We start from the raw sequence: 5504 nt of genomic DNA on the forward strand, positions 1-5504 counted from the left end.
CTTGGTTCACTGTCACTGGTTGCTGGGTGAAAATAATTGCAATCATGGTGCTGCACTAAAAGACTCTGTTCAGGAATAAAATCAACTTTTGGCTTTACATTTACTGGTTAATGCTAGCATATTTTAGCCTTTGGCAAACTTATTATTTCCATCGACACGCTTCCAAAACTCCAACTTTAATTTAAATTAATAGAGTTTGAGTTTCTTTACTGCTCTTCTAACATCACTGCAAATGTTATTTCTGTAAATCGCACTGGAGCAAAGTATATTATCGGTATGTAGACTATATTTCAATACATTTCAATTTCACACCAGCAGCTCCATCAATTTATGGTTGAGTGAGACAGATGATTGAACTGTGTGTTCAGACTGTGGTTAAGCAGCTAGAGGACAGCGAATCAGACCAACATTCAAAAGCAGCTTTGTGAATTGTAAAGCTGAAATTTTCAGTAAAACTCTTTTGCGAATTGATATCAATGCTTATATAATTGTTGAGAAATGAAACAAGATTAAGACTTAATTATATGTTTGTTTTGTTTTCCTAATCTATGTCACAGTGAAGTAGGTAGACCTAAAAAAAACCTCTGAAATTTAGACTGACCATCATATGGAGGATTTACAGCACTGTGTTTGGGTCCATTTCTGTAGGCCTGTTGAGAGAGTATGCAACAGCGCTTGCATGCAGTCCTGCAAAAACCAACAGTACGTAGCTCAGTGTAGGTGATGCTGATTTGAAACCTTGATCTACTAACAAACCAATAAAACTCCATCATTTGTAGAAAAGGAAAAGAAAGAAAGAAAAAGAAAATAATATTTGATGTCTACCTAGATACTCACAGAACTGTAGTTACATCAATAACCATGTTCTAGCAGGTTTTTGCTCACACCTAGACAGATTTTAACTGCCCCATCAGCCATTAGCTGGTGTAATAATCTTATAATCCATCCATCCATCCATCCATCCATCCATCAATCAATCTTCCCCATATCTGCTTTACTGTTATCAGAGATGTTCCTATTCAAGTTATCATGGGGTATTAGATGGGGTACACCCTGTACAGCTTGGCAGACTGTCGCAGGGCTAACACAGAGAAAAAGACAGCTATTCAAATTCACACCAATAGCTAATTTTGAATCACCAGGTAACCTAACCGTACATTGGACTGTGGGAGGAAGTTGAAGTGGAGCGCCAGGCAGGCGCAAGGAAACTGTGTAAACATCAGTCATGCCTGCTTAAGTAAATGACCAAAACAAATGAGCAGTGCAGGAGAAACTCCATTACTTACTCCAGTGTAATGTGATGGTCTCACCTCAAGAAACCTTAAAAAAATTGCCCAGCTCCCCCACTGACTTTAACACCTGGAAACTGTTCATTTTACTAAGTAAAAAATGTTTTTTCTGTGTCTTAGCAGCTGTTACGCTGTCTCATTATAATTCTGATATTATTTGGATGCGATTCAGACTTTATATGTATCTGCATCAGACCATTACTTCACACAAAGCTGCCACTGCTGCCTCCAGCAGCACCCGTAATCTGTCACACTGAAGAAATCCATCAGTCGCTCGCTTGCCGCCAAAAATATAAAACTCTGAGTTTAAATTAACACTGCACAAACATGCCCCCGCTCCTCTGCCTTCCTCCTCCCTTCATGGCCGTCACTCAGTCCATCGAAGCCACGGCCCATCCCACAATCGGGGCGCCACATTTAGCAACTCATCTGCATAAAAATTCAATGATTTCTTTCTCCTTTCATTTTCATATTAAATTGGGCAGAAGAGGGAAAAGATCGAGAGTGTAAGAGAGAGAATGAAGAGGGAGAAAAGAGAGAGATAATGAGTGTGGTGTGTATGCGTGTGACTATGCCTTCCTTCATTTTTCCACACTGGAGTGTAAAATGGTGCAAAAGAGAACCACAACTGTGTGTGTGTGTGTGTGTGTGTGTGTGTGTGTGTGTGTGTGTGTGTGTTGTGTGTGTGCTGTGTGTGTTGGCTTTGGTAATCAAGCCTATGGAAAACTACAGTAGCTTAGTACCAAACCACAAGCCAAAGTAAAAATGCACTTTCAGCAACACACTCAAGCCAATATATTTGTGTGTGTGTGTGTGTGTGTGTGTGTGTGTGTGTGTGTGTGTGTGTGTGTGTGTGTGTGTGTTGATGTGTGTGTGTGGGTGAGACCAAGACACACACACACACACACACACACATCCTCAGATGACCTCGGCTGATCTTGTGGGTCTGCAACAGCCATGTGCGAAGGTTTTCTGAGGGTGAAAAAGACACGGAAAGTGCAAAGTGTGAACTCCTCGACACACAAAGAGCCTTTCAGTGGTGATGAGACGCTTGCAAACCAGTCTGCCTCCTCAAGTCACACCAACAGTTCTTACAGCAAAACCAAAGTCTGCTTAAATTCAACTAATGTCATGTGCATTGCACTCTAGTAGTTATTTTTTCTTGCTGTTTTTGAGTTAAGTGATTATTAATTTTGTGTGAAATGTGAGAAAAAGGTGAAAAACTTCATGTCATAAAGACCAAGTTGATATATTAAAATTAGGGTTGAAGGAAACGGTACTAACTGCCTGACCTGGGAAGCCATCAGCTAGCCTGCTAATTTGGCTTCTGCTGGCGGAAACTTCCAACTTCCAGTGGATATCCAGAACAGCTTATGATGGATATCCTGGCCAAGACTTCCTGCTCTGTTCTCCAGTTATTGCCATTAATATGTTTTTAAGGGTAATGAAAGCCTAATGGGGGAATAATGGCTCAGCAGTGGTAGCTACGGACTGCCCGTCTCCCTGCAGAAAGCGTCTGTTGTCAGGTGTTGGCAGTGTCATGTGGTACAAATGGTCTGATTGTGATGTTGCTGGTCCCTCTGCCAGCTGTGGAGAAGAACAAAGTTCTGACATACAAACAGCTGAAGTGACACCAGAGTGTTACTAAGAGTCAAGTGTCCACTTGAGCCGTCTGTGCTCTTACTGCTGGAAGTTTTGATTGTTACGTTTTCGTTTTTCACACTTTTCACACTTTTCACACTTCTTCGTTGTCACTACCAGCCGTTTGTCAACTAATCAGCATTCAACTGACACACAGCATCATCCACAGCAAACACCATGCAGTTGGGATTTTAGAGGGAGCATATTTGTGATGGTTGGAAACGCCTCTCCAGAGTGAATACCTCTGCAAACAGACACAATCACGGCGCTGTAAATTAAGTAACAGTTGCTATTAGTTTGGAGATTGCTCTTTTGCTTGTCACACAGTCTGTTTACATGCAATGCAACCAAAGTTGGTTTGAATTTGATTGGCCATTAGAACTCAAACAACAAATGGAAACCAGTTTCTGGGACCTAAAATCTTGTACCTAGCCTACAACAATGAATAAATAAATTTTCCAGCTTCTCCCTTGCTAAAAGGGGTCACTACAGGTAGCCCTGCATGCTTTTTCTAAAACGATAACTAAATCTGAGTCCCAGTGCAAAGTTAAAGTCAATTAAAGCTAGCATGTCATAAGTCTACCACATCATTATCACACAGTCAAAGTTGAGAGTGGGTGCTTTGTGTGTGTGAAACTTCAAATAGTTCCTGATGAACACCGAGTAGTGCATTTGCTTGAAATGTCCACTCCAAATAAAAAAACACTTGCTTCAAAATTAGCACTGTTGCCACACAGCAAGAAGGTCCTGAGTTCAATTCCTCCATCAGGCCGAGGTCTTTCTGTGTGGAGTTTGCATGTTCTCCTCGTGTTTGCGTGGGTTCCCTCCGGGTACTCCGGCATCCTCCCACAGTCCAAAGACATGCAGTTAGTGGGGATAGGTTAATTGATTAATCCAAATTGCCCATAGGTGTGAATGTGAGCGCAAATGGTTGTCTGTCTCTGTGTGTTGGCCCTGCGACAGACTGGCGACCTGTCCAGGGTGTACCCCGCCTCTCGCCCTATGACAGCTGGGATAGGCTCCAGCGCCCCCCGCGACCCTGAAAAGGATAAGCGGAAGCGAATGGATGGATGTACACCGAGTAGTGCATTTGCTGGAAATGTCCACTCCAAATAAAAAAAACCACTTGCTTCAAAATTACAAAAATATTTATTTACGATAATATATGAAACTCATAGCTGATAAAAAGGACCCTCAAAGATCTGTTCCCCACAGAAACAGACTCAGTGCAGCAGCAGCCAAAATCAAACCTGAATAAAATTCAATGTGAAATAACTGCCTGTGACTTAAAGTGGGCGGGTCCTGAGTTAAACGTATTTCCGCTCTGAGATGAGCGACTGAAGCGACTACTGATGGGCGGGAAGCACACCTTTAATTGCTGGTGGTAAATACATTGGTGGGTTTTCTGCACGACTGGATGCCCTAGTGTTTATTTTAGGGACTACACGAGAGCTACAAAGTGACGATGCATGGTGAGCACCGTCTCTTTGTAGCTTATGATCAAAATCGATGACACTTTACATATAAATGTGTGTGTAGATCCAATACTTTGTACACTATCAGAGCAGATAAGAAAACTAAGAACTTTAATTTTTAAGTGAAGCACATAAAAAACCCCATTTAATTTCTTTCCAAAGCAAACAATGTGTTTTTGTCTAAAATGGAAAGTTTTTTATTGTTTATGACTCATTTTTATTTTTCTTGTGTATTTTATCAAATAATTACTCTTTTCAAATGTGAACAATTAGTATTTTCTATTTGTTATCTTAACTTTTCGTTCGCTTTAACCTGTTTTGTTTTTGGCCCTAATTGCTGGCTTCCTGTTTGAATTTAGCAATTTGACTTTGAAAGCAGTTTACAAAGCAGTTTGTTAGACAAGCAAAGAGGCTTCAAAAACAAAGTTATCATCAGTATTAATGTGGTTAAATGCTAAAATTCCCAGCTCTGATGCTTCTGACCAAAAACTGGGGGGGAAATGTGAGTAAAATTATGCAAAACACATGGAGAATATTTCCATTTGATAAGTGGATGCAGATCCTGGAACAAGCTCAGAACACGATTTCAACACTTGAAAATAATTAAGGTGAAAAATCAAGAAATTAAATTATTTATTGATCTTTAAAGTGATTTAATTCAGCTTTCATCCCAAAGCCTGAATGGAAAACAGTACCTCAGTTTGCTCTGTGCTGCTTTTCATTGTTTTCCCTTTTCTAACATCCTGTGAAATTCAAAGTGGCAATGACAAACACCAGACACCACGGTGCCGCTGCCCCTCACAGCACACAAGTGTTCACTGCCATGCAGGATAAAAAATTTAGCTTCCTAATGCCAGAAAAGCATCCCAGCTACAAAGAAACGCACCCAAAGCTAAGTTAAACACCCCGAAATGAGGCACACATGCTACATGGCAATCACGCCATCCTCACCAACGTCAAGTGTGACATTCCTGAGAATTTATAATCATCACAAGTAGCTGTGCTCCTCGTTTCAGTACCACTCCGCTCCCTGCTCCAACTTTTTCTGCACTTTTCATCCCTCCACAAAAAAAAAGAAACCATTTTAAACGTCTCTTAC

The 5504-nt window shown here is 40.9% G+C and overlaps 1 protein-coding gene across 3 annotated transcripts in view; it reads right to left on the minus strand.

Moving 5' to 3' along the window:
- The window catches only part of nhsl2 (NHS-like 2), a 111996-nt gene that overhangs the window by 82283 nt on the left and 24209 nt on the right, over window positions 1–5504 (minus strand). The window lies entirely within an intron of this gene.

The sequence above is a fragment of the Haplochromis burtoni genome, unplaced genomic scaffold (genome assembly GCF_018398535.1).
Source record: "Haplochromis burtoni strain Fernald_Lab_line unplaced genomic scaffold, NCSU_Asbu1 Contig_383, whole genome shotgun sequence".
NCBI lineage: Eukaryota > Metazoa > Chordata > Actinopteri > Cichliformes > Cichlidae > Haplochromis > Haplochromis burtoni.